At 36.9% G+C, this 21,165-nt stretch overlaps 1 protein-coding gene across 3 annotated transcripts in view; it reads left to right on the top strand.

Moving 5' to 3' along the window:
* The window catches only part of CTNNA3 (catenin alpha 3), a 1,817,935-nt gene that overhangs the window by 65,997 nt on the left and 1,730,773 nt on the right, over window positions 1–21,165 (top strand). Inside the window, exon 1 of one of the 3 annotated variants that reach the window (XM_032423979.1) lies at window positions 231–335. The exons of the other annotated variants lie outside the window; for them this stretch is intronic. The gene's annotated coding sequence lies outside the window, so the exon portion shown is untranslated. Of the gene's footprint in view, window positions 1–230; window positions 336–21,165 lie in introns of those variants that run through there. 3 annotated transcript variants of the gene reach the window in all.

Genomic DNA, 21,165 nt, shown 5'->3' with positions numbered 1-21,165 from the left:
GCACACAGAAGTTATGTTTAAAAGCTTATACTGGACAATATATCATTATTTCATTGCAAATTTGAAAAATATAATTTTAAGTCTGATTCTGCTGTTTGATGTCACTCTTCATAGGCATATTGCTTTAAGAGCACCCATCCCCCCTTTCTGCTTGAGCCGCTGTGTCCTGTCAGTCATCCTGAAATACACTAGGGTGCTTGTCAGGCTGTTTGCTTACAGATGCATCATAAGCCAAATTGTGGGCCGTAATAGTGGCACTGAATTTCTAAGTACAAGAAATTGCTTAGACAATTGACTTAGTATCTGTATATGGGCAATACTCTGTCCTGCAGTAGGTGAGTGAAGTGTCAAACTTTTTAAGATCAAATCTTGCTGTGTAAGGCAAATCCTATAATTATAGATTATCTGTTGCTTCGTTAGATAACTTTGGGGGAAATAAATAAAAGGACATTATTTCTATAAAATGGGATGAATAGAAGCTACTATGCTGTGCATTTATTACTTTTATAACTAATTTTTCTTTTAAGGACGCTAAACTCTAAACGACTTTATGAAAGCTCCAATTTTATAAATGTCTACTTTTTCGACAGATTAGCCGGCATTTCAGATCTAGATAAAAATGTGATTCTCTTACACATTTTTTTCTTTCACAACAACTCAGGCAGGCTCAATTGAGCAGAGGCTCAATTCTGCTATTTGGAGTGTTTATTAGTGATTTTTAAAATAGCGCTAAAACAAATGCTCATGTCTCAATGCCCAAGCTATAGTAGTGTTACATCAGAGCATTTAAAAATTCCTGTTGTGTAACTGAGCCATTACTATTTGAGGAACCATATATGCAAGGAACTGGAAACTTTATTCTTCACACATTAAAGCTGTGTAGCAAGCAGTGTCTTTATTTGTGCAAACAATTTAATTTCTGTCATGGGCCTCTAAACTTAAATTGTGCATAGATGCTTTTCCTTTATTTTTTTTATGCAGCCTTAAATATCTTCAAACAAAGCATTGATAAAAGCAAAAAAGAAGGAACTTGGATTTCAATAGTTCTGTGTTCAATACAGTAGAGAATTAGTTAAGAGGCAGGAAGGAGTTAAAGTTTTAAGGCTTTGTCTGATGTAAACAAGAAGAGATTGCTTTTGCAGATGCATGGAATGATTATTTATTTATTCCTTCTTCTAGAAAGGATTTAAGGTGACTTACAAGGATATAGGAAACTCAAGATAGTACAAATTAAAAGTGGAGTGAAAGAAGAAAGGAAAACAAGCATGAGAATATAAAACAGGAATGAGGCAAAAAAGTGCAGCAGTTTTGACTATGGTTTTATGACACTAGTGTATTACAGATGGATGGGAGAGAAAATTCAAGGGTTACAGAAATCTTTCGCGGATATTTCATGCAAACCAGCTGTCTTCCTTACTGCAGGTGGCAGTTCGGAGTGAGGAGAGTATGTTGGACAGTGGATATTAAATACAATTTAAATGTCACTTGTGTTTTGGTGGGAAAAAAGTGGAGAACTGCTGCCCTTTTAACCCCCACACTGATTTATGTGGGCTTGAATGGCTCCAAGTTTTCTAGGAGCAGAAAAAGATTCCATCTATCACTCAATTCAGAAGAAAGATTTAAGAGGTTTAGTTTTTTAGAAACAACAAGAATTTATCTAAATAAGGTAAAATATTTGCATATTAAAACAGACATGATCAAGCCAATGTTTAAAGTAAAATATACTTGGCAATTTTGTGTGAATCTATGAATCTTGTCCTAGTATTTTTTTTTAATAGATTGTTTTAAATGAGATTAGCTACTTTCATTCCTTTCAACTCTTTCATTTTAGTGATAAATTTAGCTTGAATTTCAACTTATGTTAGGTCAAAATTAACTGGATCAATCTAACTGGGAAATAAGTTGTCGATTAGGAGGAGGGAGTTCAGAGACAGGACTTTTTAATGTTCTTTGATCTTTAAATACTCAAAATACAATACTGTGTTGGAGACTCTGGGCTCCGTACTGCACACCATACTAAACCCAGCTTGTGTAAGTGAATAAGCTTGCAAACTCATTGCTTTCGCCCAGGAGTATTGAAAAAGAACAGAAGTGTCGCAGTTAAAATTTTGCTAAGTATCTTTACTGATATCTTCAGAAATCAAATTAACATGTTGAGTCACGGACAATCAATGGGCTCCCTTTTTAAAAGTTCTGTTGTTAAAAACAAGATCAATAAGAAATGGTATTTTTTTTAAAGGGCAGTGAAAAAACAAAGAAAATACTCAAAGCTTTTGTTTTTATAGTTTTGTACTGTAAACACATATGCAGGTTGAGTTAGAGTTCTTTCAAGAAAAAATTATGGGTCATACACATAACACATCAGGTACGCAGAATGACATTGAGGACAAACTGCACAACAAACAGGCTTGCAAGCTGCAAAGCAGATTTTATTAGGAAGTTAAATAGGGCTGGGATGCCTGGGTGGCTCAGTCGGTTAAGCGTCTGACTCTTGGTTTTGGCTCAGGTCATGATAACAGGGTTATGAGATCGAACCCAGTGTCAGGTTCTGCACTCAGCGTGGAGTCTGCTTGAGATTCTCCCTCCCTCTGCCTCTCCCTCTTGTGTTCTCTCTCTCTCTCTCTCTCTCTCTCTCTCTTAAATAAATAAATAAATAGGGGCACCTGGGTGGCTCAGTCATTAAGTGTCTGCCTTTGATTCAGGTCATGATCCCAGGGTCCTGGGATCGAGCCCCACATCGGGCTCCCTGCTCGGTGGGAAGCCTGCTTCTCCCTCTCCCACTCCCCCTGCTTGTGTTCCAGCTCTCGCTATCTCTCTCTGTCAAATAAATAAAATAATAAAAAAAAAAGAAAAATAAATAAAAAGTGTTTTAAAAACAGGAAGTTAAATAGGATCAAGGCATCAAATAAACTGAATGATGTACGAGAGAGGTCAAGAATGTCCTGTAAGTGTTAATCATACAACTTACTTTGTATGATTCTTTCATTTAGCATAATGCCTTTGAGAGATATTCATGTTGTTGCCTTTATCAGTAGTTTACTTTTTTCTTGCATGAAGTGTGATGGTATGATTGTATTATAAAATTGCTTATTCATTTGTTGATGGAATTTGAGTTTTCAGGTTTTTGACTTTAGAATAAGGCCAACATGAACATTTGCTTATAGGTCTCTATCTGGACATATGCTTTCATTTCTCTTGGGTAAATATCTAAGGAGTGAAATTGCTAGGTCATATGGTGGGTGTATGTTTAACTTTGTAGGAAACTACCAGTTTTTGTTTTCACTAGCAATGTGTGAGCTTTCCAGTTGCTTCTCATCTTTGCTAGCTTGGGTATTGGTAGTCTTTTTAATTTTAGTCGTTCTAGTAGGTGTGTAGTAGTATATATTGTGGCTTTAATTTGCATTTCTCTAGTGACGAATGATATTGAACATTTTTCATGTGCTTAATTACCATCTATATATCTTCTTTGGTGAAGTGTCTTTTCAAATGTTTTGTCCATTTTAAACAATTGAATTGTTTTTCATGTAATTATTGATTTCTAAGGATTCTTTATATTTTCTGGATACAAGATCTTTATCATATATCATATATCATATATCATATATCATAGGTTTTAAAAATACTGTGACCCAGTCTGTGTCTTGCCTTATCATTTTCTTAACATGGTCTTTCAAAGAGCAAAAGTTTTAAATTTTGTTGAAGTTCAGTTTATCAATATATTCTTTTATGATTCATGCTTTTGGTTGTTGTATCTAAGAAACCTTTGCCTAACCCAAGGTTACAAAGGTTTTCTCCTATGTTTTCTTTAGGAAGTTTGATAGCTTTGTCTTATCCCTAGCTTTATGATCTATTTCTTTTTTTTTTTTTTAAGATTTTATTTATTTGACAGAGAGAGCACAAGCAGAGGGAGAGAGAGAGAGAAGCAGGCTCCCTGCTGAGCAAGGAGCCCAATGTGGGACTCCATCCCAGGACCCTGGGATCATGACCCAGGCCGAAGGCAGCCGCTTAACCAACTGAGCCACCAGGCGTCCCTTTATGTCAAGTAAATTTTTGCATATGGTGTGAGGAAAGGGTTGAAGTTCATGTTTTATATATGACGTCCAATTGTTTCAGCACCATTTGTTGAAAAAACTGACTTTTCTCCAATGAGCTACCTTGGCACTTTTGTTGAAAATAAATTGTCCATGTTAATATTATGTCTAATATATGAGGATTTAAGAAAACATAATCATATTATCGTGCCCAATAAAATTTACAGTAACTCTTTAACATTATCAAATGACTATCTGTCCAATTTTAACTATTTAAAAATGTCTTTTTATAGTTGGATTTTGGAATCAGAATTCAGGATTGACATATTTTGTGTGGTTGTTAATAATGCATATCTTTTAATTTGTAACCATTTTCCCTCTTTTCCACATCATCTATGAGTTGAAGAAACCAAGTCATTTTGTCTTACAGTATTTCTCACATTCTGGATTTGGGTGATTGCAGCCTTGTGATGTCACTTAACACATTCTTCCTCCCAGTAAAGTGGTAGTTAGGTCTACACAAGGCTCTATTAGATTTAGTTTTAGCTCTTTTGGCAAGAATACCGTATAGATGATGTGATGTACTTCCCATTGTGTCACATCAGGAAGCATAGCGTCTGGATTGTGTCATTTTTAGTAATGTTAAGTTTGATCAGCGTGTTCAGGCTCTGTAAGCCTGATTCTCAAAGTTCCCTATTAATTATTCACCTAATGATTTTAGCTTTTATTGATGATCATTTTCTAGATCTATTATCTTTTAAGGGGTTGTAAATGGTGATTTTAGTATTTTGTAATTCTTCATTAGTTTTACTGGTTGGGATTATTCTATAAAGAATTATAGAATATTTCTCTAGAGTATAGTTCATGCCAGAAAATCAGGAAAATACTTCATTTTTTCTCATTCTTTATCAATTTTCAGAAAAATAGGATTGTGTCCTAGCAACTTTGAAAGGTGACCAGTAAGTTTTTGTTTTTTGAACTAATTTTTATATATGTTTTATTGTATTGCAATCTTTATTCTTTTGACGCTCAAATTTCCCATTTTTGGTCAGTGAGAACCCCTTTAACTTGGTCCTGAGCCTCTTGACAAATCCAAGTGGTTTTTGTGTTCTAGCATAAGAAGATGTTTTAGGCTGATTTTATAAATTTCCTGCTCCAGATCTTCAACCAGCCTTTCCATTGAGAAGCCTCGGTCCTTTTAGTAGAAAATAGTATTTAAGGAACACAATCTATGCACTGGGTTACTATTGTCGCTCCCATGTCCTTTTTATTTTTGTGAACAGAGCTAGGAAATATTTTTTAGGAAGAGAAAAATATATAATAAGATCATACTGATAATTCTAATTCAGTATAAGATCACAGGATTTTCATGTAAATTTTCTGATTTAATATTTATATCTATTTTTTCTTATGCTAGAAATCTTATTTCCTAATAGCATGAATATAATTATTTACCTTATCATAATGTGTGTGTGTATACCTATGTATGTAAGTTTATATGTGTATGTATGTGTGCATATATATAAGAATTTATAAGACTATATTACATGTATTTAATAAGAGTACTAAATGTAGTTTAAGATGACTTTGCCATTCTTTTTCTCCTAGAGGATATCCCTTCAGGGATTAGAGTAAAAATACTGTGTTTTGAAGTCACTTGAAATTAATTGCTGCAATGAATTACTTTGGGAATGTATTAGTTTTTATTTTTGGAGGGGATATCTAGAAGTGAGGTCGCTGTACCCACCTCCCTTCTGGTAACCATGTTTGTTCTCTGTAGTTAAGAGTTTGTTTCTTGGTTTGTCTCTCTCTCTTTTTTTTTCCTTTGCTCATTTGTTTTGTTTCTTGAGTGGAATCATATAGTATTTGTCTTTCTTTGACTGACTTATTTTACTTAGCATTATACTCTCTAGCTCCATCCATGTTGTTGCAAATGCCAAGATTTTGTTCATTCTTATGGCTAAATAATATTCCAATGTGTGTAGGGGTGTGTGTGTGTGTGTGTGTGTGTGTGTGTGTGTGTGTGTGTATACACCTTCTTTATCCATTCATCTATTGATGGACAGTTGACCTGTTTCCATAATTTGGCTATTGTAAATAATGCTGCAGTAAACATGGGGGTACATGTATGCTTTTGAATTAGTTGGGTAAAATGAAGTTTTTGGTAAATACCCAGTAGTGAGATTCCTGGATGGTAGAGTAGTTCTATTTTTAACTTTTTGAGGAACCTCTATACTGTTTTCCATAGTGGCTCCACCAGTTTGCATTTCCACCAACAGTGCATGAGGGTTCCCTTTTCTCCACATCCTTGCCAACACTTGTTGTTTCTTGTGTTTTTGATTTTAATCATTTTGACAGGTGTGAGGTGACATCTTATGTGGTCTTGATTTGCAGTCCCTGATGATAATGGTGTTGAACATTTTTTCACGTATCTGTTGGACATCTGTAAGTCTTCTTTGGAGAAATGTCTATTCGTGTCTTCTGCCCATTTTTAAATTGGATTATTTGTTTTTTGTGTATTGAGTTGTATCAGTTCTTTATCTATTTTGGATACTAACCCTTTATTGGATATGTAATTTGCAAACATCTTCTCCCATTTCATAGGTTGCCTTTTAGTTTTGTTGATTGTTTCCTTCACTGTGCAGAAGCTTTTTATTTTGAGGTAGTCCCAGTAGTTTATTTTTGCTTTTGTTTCCTGTGCCTTAGGAAATATATCTAGAAAAAGGTTGCTATGGTCAATGTCAGAGGAATTACTGCCTGTGCTCTTTTCAAGGATTTTTGTGGTTTCAGGTCTCACATTTAGGTCTTTAGTCCATGTTGAGTTTATTTTTGTGTATGGTGTAAAAAAGTGGTCCAGTTACATTCCTTTGCATGTGCTGTCCAGTTTTCCCAACACCAGTTGTTGAAGAGACTTTTTCCCATTGGATATTCTTTCCTGCTTTGTTGAAGATTAATTGACCATATAATTGTGGGTTTATTTCTGGATTTTCTATTCTGTTCCATTGATCTATGTGTCAGTACCATACTGTTTTGATGACTACAGTTTTGTAGTATAACTTGAAGCCTGGAATTGTGATACCTCCAGTTTTGTTTTTCTTTTTCAAGATTGCTTTGGCTGTTTGAGGTCTTTTGTGGCTCTATACAAATTTTCAGATTGTTGTTCTAGTTCTGTGAAAAATGCCAGTGGTATTTTGATAGGGATTGCATTAAATGTGTAGATTGCTTTGGGTGGTATAGACATTTTAACAATATTTATTCTTCCAATCCAACTGCATGGAATGTCTTTACATTTCTTTGTGTCATCTTGAATTTCTTTCATCAGCATTTCATCAGTGTTTTATAGTTTTCAAAGTACAGGTCTTTCACCTCTTTTTCACTTAAGTTTATTCCTAGGTATTTTACTGTTTTTGGTGTAATTGTAAATGAGGTGGTTTTCTTAATTTCTCTTTCTGCTGCTTATTTTCATATAGGAATGCAATAGATTTCTATACATTGATTCTGTAGCTGCGACTTTACTGAATCATTTATCAGTTCTAGTAGTTTTATGGTGGAGTCTTTTGGGTTTTCTTTATAGAGTATCATGTCATCTGCAAAGACTGTGAAAGTTTACTTCTTCCTTACTGATTTGGATGCCTTTTATTTCTTTTTGTTGGCTGATTGCTGAGGCTAAGACTTCCAGTACTATGTTAAATAGTGATGGTGAGAGTGGACATCCCTGTCTTGTTCCTGACCATAGAGGAAAACCTCTCAGGTTTTCCCCATCAAGCATGATGTTCGTGGTGGGTTTTTCATAGATGGCCTTTATTATCTTGAGGTATGTTTCCTGTAGATCTACTTTGTTGAGGGTTTTTGTCATGAATGGATGTTGTACTTTGTCAGATGCTTTTTCTGCATCTATTGAAATGATCATATGGTTCTTATCCTTTCTTTTATTAATGTGGTGTATCCCATTGATTGACTTGTGAATATTGAACCACCCTTGTATCCCAGGAATAAATCCCACTTGATTGTAATGTATGATTTTTTGAAATATTGTTGGATTTGTTTTGCTGGTATTTTGTTGAGGATTTTTGCATCTATGTTCATCAGAGATATCAGCCTGTAGTTCTCTCTCTCTCTCTCTCTCTTTTTTTTTTTTGCGGTGTCTTTATCTGGTTTTGATATAGCCTTATAGAATGAATTTGGAAGTTTTCCTTCATTTTCTATTTTTTTAGAATAGTTTGAGAAGAATAGGTATTAACTCTTCTTTAAATGATTGGTGGATTTCACCTGTGAAAGCATCTGGTCCTGGTTGTTTGTTGGAAGTGTTTTGATTACCAATTCAATTTTGTTACTGTTAATTGGTCTGTTCATATTTTCTATTTCTTCCTGCTTCAGTTTGGTAGGTTTTATGTTTCTAGGAATTTATCCATTTCTTCTAGGTTGTCCAGTTCGTTGGCATATTATTTTTCATAATCTGTTACAATTGTTTGTATTTCTGTGGTTGGTTTTTATTTCTCCTCTTTGATTTGTGCTTTGTTTATTAGAGTCCCCCCCCTTTTTTAAGCCTGGCTAGCAGTTATCAATTTTGTTGATTTTTTTTTTAAAGATTTTATTTATTTATTTGACACAGAGAGAGATAGCGAGAGCAGGAACACAAGCAGGGGGAGTGGGAGAGGGAGAAGCAAGCTTCCTGCCGAGAAGGGAGCCCAATGTGGGGCTCGATCCCAGGACCCTGGGATCATGACCTGAGTCAAAGGTAGACGCTTAATGACTGAGCCACCCAGGTGCCCCAGTTTTGTTGATTGTGAAAAGAAGCAGCTCCTGGTTTCTTTGATCTGATCATTTTTTTTTTCGTTTCTATATTATTTATTTCTGCCCTAATCTTTATTATTTCCTTCCTTCTGCTGGTTTTTGGTTTTGTTTGTTCTTTTCTAGTCCCTTTAGGTGTAAGGGTTAGGTTGTTTATTTGAGATTTTTCGTATTTCTTGAAGTAGGTCTGTATTGCTATAAACTTCCCTCTTAGAATGTTTTTGCTGCATCCTAAAGATTTTGGACCATTGTATTTTCATTTTCATTTGTTTCCATGTACTTTTTAATTTCTTCTTTGATTTCCTGGCTGACCCATTCATTGCTTAGTAGCATGTTATTTAACCTCCATGTACTTGTGGTCTTTCCATATTTTTTCTTATGGTTGATTTCTAGTTTCATAGCATTGTGGTCAGAAAAGATGCATGGTATGACTTGATTTTTTTGAATTGGTTGAGACTTGTTTTATGGGCCTAATATGTGATCCATTCTGGAGAATGTTCCATGTGCAATTGAAAAGAATGTGTTTTCTGCTGTTTTAGGATGGAATGTTCTGAATATATCTGTTAAATTGATCTGGTCCAGTGTGTCATTCAAAGCCATTGTTCCCTTGTTGATTTTTTGTTTGGATGATCTGTCCATTGATGTAAGTGGGGTGTAAAGTGCCCTACTATTGTTATATTAATATCGATTATTTCCTTTGTTATTAATTGTTTTATATATTTGGGTGCTCCCATGTTGGATGCATAAATATTTACAATTGCTGTATCTTCTTGTTGGATTGTCCCCTTTGTTATTATATAGTGTCCTTTCTTCTTTGTCTCTTGTTACAGTCTTTGTTTTAAAGTCTATTTTGTCTGATATAAGTATTACTGCCCTGGCTTTCTTTTGACATCCATTTGCATGGTAAATGTTTCTCCATCCCCTCACTTTCAATGGTTGGACAGCTACCATTCTTGTGTTTTTGTAGTCTCAAATTGGGTCTTACAAGGATATCCCCCTTTGATCCTATATCTATCCATGCCCTACATCTTAATACTCTAATCAAAGGATGCATGGACAGGAATTTCAGGGTTGAGGCACTTTTAGGGAAAATTATTTATCACTGAGATGTGTATAGGCTTTCACCCTCCTTTTTTTTTTTTTAATTTGGTCAAGATTTCACTATATTTCTTTCTTTTTAATTTGGGGTGATGACAGGTTTCCTTGAGTATAGTGGTTCTAACTTTAATTTTTTTTTGTCTTCTATTAGTTTTGATGGAAGGAAGTGATATAAATATGCATTTACTCTACCATATAGTATAAGAAATCTCAGGAGATGGTTGGATGATGATGATGATTCTCTTAGAGATCTTATAGGGTACAGAGATAAGGCAGCATTGCTTACTTCTGTCATGACTCTGTGTGTGTGTGTGTGTGTGTGTGTGTAGATGTAAAGAGGATTGTTTGAGTTGAAGTTGGAATGATGAACAAGTATTTGTCAAGTGGCTGTTGGGGAGGGGCACTCTAGGCAGAGGGAGTGGAGAGAATAAAAGTTTAGGGGCATAAAATAGTATGGTCCATTTAGAGAATTTCAAATTCATTAGAATGGATGGAGTACAGGGAAGAGGAGGATCAAAGAGAGGGAGAAAGCTAGAGATATAGGACAGACCAAACTGCCTCAAGTGGCAGTGGAACCTGAAATTTTATTGTGTCAAAATGGAGAATCATTGAGAGTTTCAAGCAGGGGTTTAGTGTAACATTATCTTATTTTATATTAGAGAGATGACTTAGGGAATAATTTGAAGGAAAAACTAGAAGGGAGACCAGTTAGGGTATCATTACAGAGTCTAAATAAGTCTGAGCTGAGGGTCTGAACTGATAAAGTAGCAATGGGGATGGAGAGGACATGGACAATACAAGAGGAGTTAAGGGGATGGAAGCAATATGAACTTCTCTGCTAATCTGATATGAAGAGAGAGGCAGAGTGAAAGAAAATATTCTAAGATGATGTTCATGGTGCTGGTTGGGTGCCCAGCTGTATGGTGAAGTCATTAATCTAGATGAGAACTGAAGATGGTGGCAACAGATTTTGGGGAAATGTCATGAGTTCAATATTGAGATGCCTGTGAGATGGCCCAGTGATCAATGGATTTGGGAGCTCTGAAGCTCAGGTGAGAGATCTGGACTGTAGAATCTGAGGTTCTAAGTTGAACTGAAACTCTAGAATGAGATTACTCAGAGAAAACAATGTAATTTGAGCAGTGAATAGGATGTAAGGGTTGAACCTTAAGGTAAGACTCTTCCTTAACAGGAGGTAGTACATAAGCTGGAGCCAGCAACAGATATTGGGAAAGAATGCCAGGAGGGTAGAAGGTGGTGTTTTGAAGCCAGAGGAGAAAGTCTTTTATGTCTTACAGAGAGAATACTGAGCATATGGGAGAAATAGTTAAATAGGGTTAATAGATATATAGGCAGAGTTCCTGGAGAAAAAATTTAAAAGTAGTGATAAATTAGTGAACTTGGATGGTTAAGTTGAAAGATTCTGGCACCGACTTTTAAAACTCTGTTAAAGGAATTTGGAAAAAAGGAGGCAGGGAAGGAGCTGAAGTTTTTTTTTTTTTTTTTTTTTAAAGATTTTATTTATTTTTTTGACAGAGAGACACAGCGAGAGAGGGAACACAAGCAGGGGGAGTGGGAGAGGGAGAGAGAGAAGCAGGCTTCCCATTGAGCAGGGAGCGCGACGCGGGGCTCGATCCCAGGACACTGGGATCATGACCTGAGCCGAAGGCAGACGCTTAATGACTGAGCCACCCAGGTGCCTCAGGAGCTGAAGTTTTTAAAACAGTTATATACTGTTGGTTTTCCCTAGTGTATTAATAGATACATAGAAAAATGAATATAGTGTTTTCAAAGACTTTGGTCTCATTTTCTTTATTCTGATAAGCAGGCTTTTATATATTTCTAGCTAATAAGAGAACAAAGAAGAAATGGGGATTTTTTTAGCTTCAAATTGTGGTTGACAAGAATTTTACTTTTTTCACCATTCTCTTTTTGTTCTCTGCCTTTCAAAAATAACATACCTTAGAAGAATTCATATATATTTGAGCTGTCTTATAATATGGAGTAGAACTGACCCACAGACCCACTGGACCTACAGCAACAAAAGCCACTCTCACTTTCAAGGTGTATATGAAGGGCATGTTACTTCTGCCCTGTTTGCTCAAACTTGATGCCTTATAGCTGAAGGTTATTCTTGTTCGGAGTGATTCAATGAAATCTCCTCCGAGGTCTCACATATTAGATTATCTTCTTAGGTTTCAATTGGACTAATTTAGTTCTTTGGCTTTTTAAATAATATATAGGTAACCTTCATGCTGCGCTTGTATGAGAGGGGAGCTCATAGTGTTTCAGTTCTGTTATAATTTTTATATGGTACAAAAAGTCCTTAAGTTGAAAGGATTTGCTATATAGAATAACCATGGGGCATTTCTGTCCTTTCTCCTTAGCTGCAATTTTGTAAAGTGTGCCATTGTGAAATATAGGGTGAGCTTTTAGTGTGAACTGGCATTTTATAAAATAACATGAAAGGTGTGTTATCAGGAGAGGGGTAATGAGGTCTTCATGTAAAATTTATATACAGTGTTACTTTTCAGTTAAATCAGAAATTGAATTATAACTTTTTGCTTTTTTTTTATTTTGGAGGGAGATTAAACTTGACCAGCCATTCATGGTAAGAAGGACATAGTATACGACCTACATATAAGTAGAATGTTATTTTCCTTTGTTTTTCTTTATATTAGTTAAGGCAGTCTTTTGGCTTTTTAAAACCATTTTTGCAGTTCTCTGAGTACAGGAAAAAAAAAAAAACCATTTTTGCAGCCCTCATCTACGTTGTATGTGCAGGGAAATTTTATTTTGGTTACTATGGCTAGAGTAAGCACCTGCTTCAATTTAATTTAATTTCGCTTAAGTGTTCTCATAAAGAATCCACAAAACTCACAATTTTGGGGGGCAAGCACTCAATTTGATCATTTTTCAAAGAGCATCAATAAGATTACTATCCAGAGGTTTATTAAAGAGAACTTCAAATGCTTAAAGTTTGAATTACAACATGCTAAAGATACTTACTTTTTATTACAAAATATAAATTGTTTTGTTCTGTTGAAACCCAGAGTTCTCAGAAGCTAAGGAAATAAAAAGTGCAGACTCTTGAGCATCCTGAATGTAGTACATTTAAGAATTGTAGACCTAACCCTGGAGCATACCTTTTATGCACCACTCTGGAATTGATTTCAAAGGGCCCATGATCCTTTATAAGGTTGTTGTACATTAGGATTTTTTTCTAGGGTATTTAGGCATGTTGCTTTTCTAATTAATGCACATGTAAGAAATATGCCTTAGAATTTGAAGGTAAGAGATCCAATAAAATGAGGCACCAGAGGGAAGCTTTATTTTAAACTCTTTTATTATGGGAACAAAGAGTAAAAGCATTCTTGAATAATAATTAAAGCTCTGTAAATAAAAGAAATATGTTTATCCCAAATGTAGACAAGTAGACTTTGCTATCCTACTGAAAAGGGGATAAAATAATATCAACTAATATTTGTTGAGCCCTTGCTAGGTGTCAGAGATATTGGCTAAGTAATGGCTTTTATACGAATTTTCTTTAATCTTCAAGATCCCTTTGAGGGGTACTCTTATTATTCTCATTTTACAGACAAGGAAACTGATATTTAGGGAGATTCAGTAACTTGTCTAAAGTCACCAATGAGCAGGGAACAGAACCTAGATTCTCACCTAGGCAGTCTAGCTTTAAAGCCAGTGCTCTTAATTACTGAGATCCAATAGTGAGGACATGTAGGAGAATTTAAGAAATCTTGTAGCAGGAGCACATGGGTGGCTCAGTTGGTTGAGCATCCAACTCTTGATGTCACATCTTGATCTCAGGGTTGTGAGTTTGAGCCCCGCATTGGGCTGCACACTGGACATGGAGCCTAATTAAAAAAAAAAAAAAAACATCTCCTAGCAGACAGGGGAGGGCAGCAGGATGTCTCACACTGGCTTCTGCATTTGGCCTGCTGAGAGGCTAAGTGAGGCTGAAACCTAGCCCTCCTTCTGCTGGGCAAGCTGTGGGCCTTCCTGCTAACACCTCCAGGGCCGTGTCTACCGAGAGGGTGGTACCTTTTTCTAATTCATTTGCTCAGAAGAGGATATTTTTCTACTTATTTTCTATATATTTTTCAAAGGCAAATCTTAATTCTGTATTCCTCTTCTGAGTTCCACCCCACGTATATTTCCCTGCATTCCCAACAGTCCTTTGACTCTGACCTGCCTCTTCCTAGTCAGCTTGTTCCCTTGATGGTTGCATTCTATCCACCTTTGTGTTGACAACTCTAAAATTTATATTTTCACCCTGGATTTCTCCCAAATTTTGCTCTAGTATTTTTAACTGCCTACTTAACATCTTCACTTGAATGTGTAACATGTAACATGTAAACATCAAATTTATCATGTCTCAAACTGGACTCTTCATTTTCCTGTTCTTCCTGCAGCTGTGCCCACCACAGTTAAATGGCAACTCCATCCAGTCTCCGAGCTGCTGCAGACTGGAAAACTTAAAGCTATCTTGAATTCTCTTTTTCCCGTGTCCAGTCTGTTGGGAATTCCTGTGGGCTCAACTGACAAAATATATCTACAATCTGATGACTTCTGTCTACCTCCACTGGCCCCATCCAGGTCTGAGTTACTACGGGAGCCTTCCAACGGTGTCCCTGCATCTGCTCTTGCCCCTCATACTTCATTTTATTGGTCAGAGTGATCTTTCCAAAATATAAACCAGATCGTGTTTCTCTAGTGCTCAAACCCCTGGTGTATTTTCCATGTGGTTCCACATGATCTATAGCCACTCACCTTCAACCCCATTACCTTTCCGATCTCTCTTTTACTATGCTCTTTGTAACTCATTTTTTTTTTTTAAGATTTTATTTATTGATTTGACAGAGAGAGACACAGCGGAGAGGGAACACAAGCAGGGGGAGTGGGAGAGGGAGAAGGGAGAAGCAGGCTTCCCGCGGAGCAGGAAGCCCGATGAGGGGCTCGATCTCAGGACTCTGGGATCATGACCTGAGCTGGAGGCAGATGCTTGACCGACTGAGCCACCCAGGCGCCCCTCTTTGTAACTCATTCTGCCCCACTTACATTGGCCTCCTTGCTGTTCTGCTAATATGCCAGCACTCTCCTGCCTCAAGTTTTTGCTGTTATCTCTGCCTGGAGTGCTCTGCTCCCAGCCATCTGCTTGGCTAATTTCCTCACCATATCAAATCTGCTCAAATGTCCTCAGTAAAGCTAATCTTGATCTTATTTAATACTTCAGTCTGCTCCCAATGTCTCTTCCACTGAATCCTGCTTACTCTGTTATACTTTTTCTTTTTTTTTTTCATAGTATATGTCATTTTCTAATGGTGCTAACAATTTTCTTTTTATTATATTTATTGTTTATGGTCTCCCTCTACCCTCTGACTGGTGTAAAGTAGAAACTCAGTAAATGTAAGTTGAATGAATGAATGATGCCCTATGGTCTAGGGGTGCCTCTGATCTCACACCATTGCTGCTATAACTGATGAAAAGGCTAGGTAGAAGAGCTTATACTTACTATTGATCTCCAAAAAAATGTGTGGAAAGTATTTGTAAAGTGTAGGAAGAACATCTGAAAAGAAAGAAACCCAACTATTTCTCCATCATATATGTTAGGCAATTGCTTGATTTTATTGACTCTCTGACAAACCTGAGATCCTTTTGTTTACCAAGTGAGTAAAGCTGTGTGTACTTCTTTCTTGGTGGGCCAGATAAGCCAGAAATGATGACATTGGAACCATGGGGGTGGGATAGGGGTGGGGAGGGAGGTGGGCTTGGAAAACAGGTGTGTATAGAGATTGTAGTGGAAATTTTTTATTATAGTTGTCCTCTTTCCATTTTATTTCACTCTAACCAAGATAGTTGTATAAAATCAATTGTGATAATATTGTGCAGCAAATCCCGTGTCCCCCTTTCCTTTTCTTTATTTAAACTTGTGTGTGTGTGTGTGTGTGTATTCTTTTTTGTCACCTACGTTTGGTTCCAATCCTTCACATTATTCCTAATTACATTTTGCTAACCTTTGAAAGCGGGGCGTGCTGATTAGGGAAAATGAAGCTTACAGAGTTTTGCTATCCACTCAAGATAAATTTTTTTTAAAGATTTTATTTATTTATTTGAGAGAGAGCAAGAGAGAGAGCATGAGCAGGGGGAGGGGCAGAGGGAGAGGGAGATCATGACCTGAACCGAAGGCAGATGCTTAACTGACTGAGCCAACTAGGCGCCCCTCAAGATAAATTTCTAATGACAAAATAAATGCTCTCTTTTATGACATTATTTCAGGAGTAGGAAACCTTTCACTAGTTGCTCACTATTTTTTTCTGATATTTTGGAAGTGTAGAGTATTAGATAAGATTAATATTTGTGATGATGGTTGCGGTTGGCACCTTGTAAAAAATTTCTTCTTTGTATTTCACTAAATAGAGTTTCACTAAATGAGATCTCATGAAGTCTAAAGATATTTTTGGTAGGAGACTTGTTGACATAATCAAAGCACTTTAAACTTGAGGAAAAGAAACCCATTTGCAGATAAAACCATCAAAGCGGGGTGTGTGTGTGTGTTAGTGTATGACAATAATTAGGGCATAGAAAAACCATGTTAATAGATAACTATGCATTGTAATTATCCAGAGAAAGTCACATGGGAAAAGGTCAATAATTAATAAATAATGATAAATATAGGTACCTAAAAAGATACAAATTAAATACAATATCATAGATAGCAATAAATCCTGAACTGAATGTTTCTGTTGTGTTTTTTTTTTTTTTTTTTTTTTTTTTTTAAAGTTTTTTTTTTTTTTTTTGAGACAGAGAGAATGAGAGAGAGAGAGCACATGAGAGGGGGGAGGGTCAGAGGGAGAAGCAGGCTCCCTGCCGAGCAGGGAGCCCGATGCGGGACTCGATCCAGGGACTCCAGGATCACGACCTGAGCCGAAGGCAGTTGCTTAACCAACTGAGCCACCCAGGCGCCCCTGTTGTGTTTTTTTAATATTTAAGATTTTATTTATTTTTTCATGAATGTAATGTTGAATGTTCACAAATTATTTTATTTATTTTATTTTTATTTTTTTAAAGATTTTATTCATTTGAGACACAGAGATACAGAGAGAGAGAGCATGAGAAGGGGGAGAGACAGCGGGAGAGGGAGAAGCAGGCTCCCCGCTGAGCCAGGAGCCTGATGTGGGGCTCGATCCCAGAACCCTGGGACCATGACCTGAGCCAAAGGCAGACGCTTAACCATCTGAGCCACCTAGGCGCCCCATAAATAATTTTAATAAAAGTAGAAAAATATACATATGGTGAATATATACTCTTGCATGGAAACCCATAAACTTAAGAAAATAGTAATAGAACATTTGGATGAGGGAGAAAAAGAGGAAAAGAGAAGTGGTATTGTTGCAGAAGCTTATTATGTGAAGAATTTTCCTGCTACATATTAAAAAAAAACTGTTACAGTAACATAGTGAGATGATACATTTTGAAAATTTCAAGAAGTCCTCTCTTAAAAGTGGAATAACTGATGATTTTTTTTTTTTAACCCTACCTCAGGGTTAAATGCATTTTAGAAGATTGAGGAAACAATGAAAGAAGCAGGGGCACCTGGGTGGCTCAGTCGTTAAGCGTCTGCCTTCGGCTCGGGTCATGATCCCAGAGTCCTGGGATTGAGCCCCGCTGCAGGCTTCTGGCTCCCTGCTCGGCGGGAAGCCTGCTTCTCCCTCTCACACCTCCCCCTGCCCCCGCTTGTGTTCCTTCTCTCGCTGTGTCTCTCTCTGTCAAATAAATAAATAAAATCTTTAAAACAAACAAACAAAAAACAATGAAAGAAGCAAATCTGATTAATAAGAACTTGGTGATACGGAATGCTAGAAATTTTGGGCAGGCCTGTGTTTAACATTTGTAGTGAGCAAAGTGAAGCTATAAAGGGAGGCCTGCATACCACACTTATATACGTGAAAGTTACAAATCAAGCTAACAAGCTGCTACGGTAGGTTCTATCTTCCTGTCTTTCTACCTTAAGAAATACTCCTTCAAAATGACCTGGAAGACAAGATTTGGAGTTAGAATTCTTGGATTCCTTGAAGTTTCTTGTTAGAATGAGGTGGTGGATGGGGAGCTCACTCCTGCCCTTGATATGTGGTCTGCCCCCTTCTCTTCTGGCTCTGTTTCGCATTTGAGAGGCCTCAAGCATGTACAAGTGGACAGTCCAGCCTGCACATACAAATTCCATCAAACTCATAATTTTTGGGGGGAAGCTGCCTCCTGGCCACCTCTCAAGTATAGGGATGGGCATGTTGAGTCATTTATTTTTGGTAGGATGGATGCTAGAAACAGGCTGGCATAGACCCTGGAAATAGGTTTGGGCTGCTTGAGCAGAGAGGTGGGGTACTGGATACCCTGAGCATGTCAGGAAGGGTAGGTGTGGGTTCTGGAAGGGCACATTACCTTGGTCCCTTGGACTCTTCCAAAACATGAGGATCTGGGGTGGGGCAGCTCTTGTCTAAGTCTATGGACAGTACTGGTTTGGGAGAAAGTGTTTTATTGTAGAGGTGACAGTTGTAAATAAAACATTGTTAGACACAGTTACACACGTGTCCTTGATGTTAAGAGAAGCAAATTTCAGAAATTTTAGATTAATGGTAAGTATGATTTTAAGAGACTGTATGTGACCAAAGAGAAATTTGATGAATTAAAAATGAAGAAACAAGAGAGCCAGCTGGGCCTTGGCTTCACTACTTTTTCTTTCACCAGAATCTGGGGTAGTGCTTCATAAATAATCATTTAACAATAACATCAATGGCCCCAAATCCTAGTGTTTCTGTGTAGGGAGCACAAATTTGAAAAGAATATGGATCAAAGATGGGAAAAGGGACATATTACTTAAGGCAAGTAAAAGAGAATGGCTGGAACTAGGAAAAATAATGTTGGGAAGGCTAAAGCAATTCTCATTTTGTAGGGTTGGAAGGGATGCTGAAGGAAAGAAAAAGGGACTTCCAAAGTTATAGACTGAGAGAAAGAGAAATAGAAAGCCTAAGGAAGGAGTATGTCCTGTGCATGAACCAGATGATGTGAGATTAGCAGCTGACAGGGAATACACACAAGCTGTGATACTGTGATGTCATGTGGGCAAGCTGGAACAAACACCGGTACCGGGGAATTGAATTAAGTGGAAGAGGCAGGTCTGTTAGAATTTGTATTAAAATACAGAATTTGTACTAAACCCTTCTATGCTGGTATTATCTATGATATCTCTGAAACTATGAGAAAATGACCATAGCAGTTGCCTGTGGGAGAGAAGTTAGGGCCGGAGGACAGGGATGGGAGAGAGACTTGTTTTTAACCATATATGTAGTTGAACCTTGTATTACTTAATAAAATTTTTAATTAATTAAAAAAGAATTGAAACCCTAGATGATGAAAATAAAGGAGCTATCTTAGTCTCTATAAATTGGTTGAATTATGTATCTTTTGAAAAAGTATATCCCTTAATTCTAAAATGATCTGTAAATGTGATCACAGAACCTGGGAGTCACTAAGAAATAACAGACCTGTCAGAAATCAGAAGAAGGGCAAATACCTTTATTTTCAAAAGAGGAAAAAAGGTGGCCTCTAAAATTAGACTGGACATCTAGGCACCAAACTGTAGGGAAACTGAAGAATTAAAATGTAAATAAATGGCAGTAATTGCTAGCATTTGGCGTGAATTCTCCAGGAGTCAGTTATGTCAAACTAGATTTATTTTTATTTTTATTTTTTATTTTTTTTAAAGATTTTATTTATTTGACAGAGAGAGATACAGTGAGAGGAGGAACACAAGCAGGGGGAGTGGGAGAGGGAGAAGCAGGCTTCCCGCCAAGCAGGGAGCCCGATGTGGGGCTCGATCCCAGGACCTGGGAACATGACCTGAGCCAAAGGCAGACGCTTAATGAATGAGCCATCCAGGTGCCCCTAGATTTTTTTTTAAAAAATTGAATTCTTATATAGGAAGGAAAGGGTGTCTTTATTTCATTGAAACATTAAAAAAAAATCCTCCCATGTTTTTTTGACTAGATGAGAAAGTAGATTATTTCACAAAAAGTGATTAATAACTGGTTGAAAAGTTCATTTATCTACAGTGTTTATTACTTGATCATCATGTATCTGAAAAGAGATTTCTAGTGGTATCAAAATCAGTTTTCATGCCTGGCTCTCATTGTTCGGTGATTTAACTGGAGATTATAGAATTCATACTGAATGATTAATGGGTAAATAGAAAACTGGGAGGAGGTGTTAACATGTTGGATTCTCTAATATTAATTTTTGACCGGTGGGGACAAAAGTCTAGATTCTGCAGGATGAAATGTTAAGAAGAAAAAATAAAATTCTGCATTTAAGGGCAAAGAAATATTAATTGCCCAAGTATATGATGGGGAGATTTGGGTTTGCAGTAATCCTTGTAAAAAAGAATTGAACAATTTAGTTGACAAGTGAGTACAAAGATATTAATTAGCTAAGTCTGATGACTCTGACATGGAATTTAATAATCTTAAAGGAGAATAAACTGTCACCTTACAAACTGTTAAAAAGTTTTTTTTTAAAACGAAGTATTTCATATTAGAGACTTTTCTGTAGGAACTGTATTATAGATGATTAGGTTTCTAAGCCATCCCATAAGAACATGTCAACTTATGTAGAAGGATTATAGCTTTACTAAGAGGAGCCTGAGCTTCAGAATTTGGAGAGAGGGGATCATGTGTTACAGCAGGGAGAAGTAGGTGGAAAAGTTTTCTCTTTACTCTTTGTGAGGGAATGGCTACCCCCAGGCAAATTTTGGAAATGGCTGAAATTTTCCATTGACCTCTGTGTGCATCTCTCTGATCAAACATTCTTCTGCTGGGGCGCCCGGGTGGCTCAGTTGGTTAAGCGGCTGCCTTCGGCTCAGGTCATGATCCCAGGGTCCTGGGATCGAGCCCCATGTCGGGCTCCCTGCTCGGTGGGAGGCCTGCTTGTCCCTCTCCCACTCCCCCTGCTTGTGTTCCTTCTCTCACTGTCTCTCTCTCTGTCAAATAAATAAACAAAATCTTAAATAAACAACCAAAAAGCAAAAACAAAAAAAACCCCATTCTTCTGCTGCCAGGATATGACTAGAATACAATGTGGTTTGTGCTTTGAGAATGACATATATGGGTGTCAGATGGAGAGTAATGAGCTAGTTCATATTAATGCGTGATTGAATATGTTCACTGTATGACCT

This window comes from Phoca vitulina, unplaced genomic scaffold (assembly GCF_004348235.1).
Source record: "Phoca vitulina isolate PV1807 unplaced genomic scaffold, GSC_HSeal_1.0 scaffold29, whole genome shotgun sequence".
Classification (NCBI taxonomy): Eukaryota; Metazoa; Chordata; class Mammalia; order Carnivora; family Phocidae; genus Phoca; species Phoca vitulina.
The sequence above is the reverse complement of the archived record's forward strand: the minus strand, read 5'-3'. Positions and strand labels throughout refer to the sequence as shown.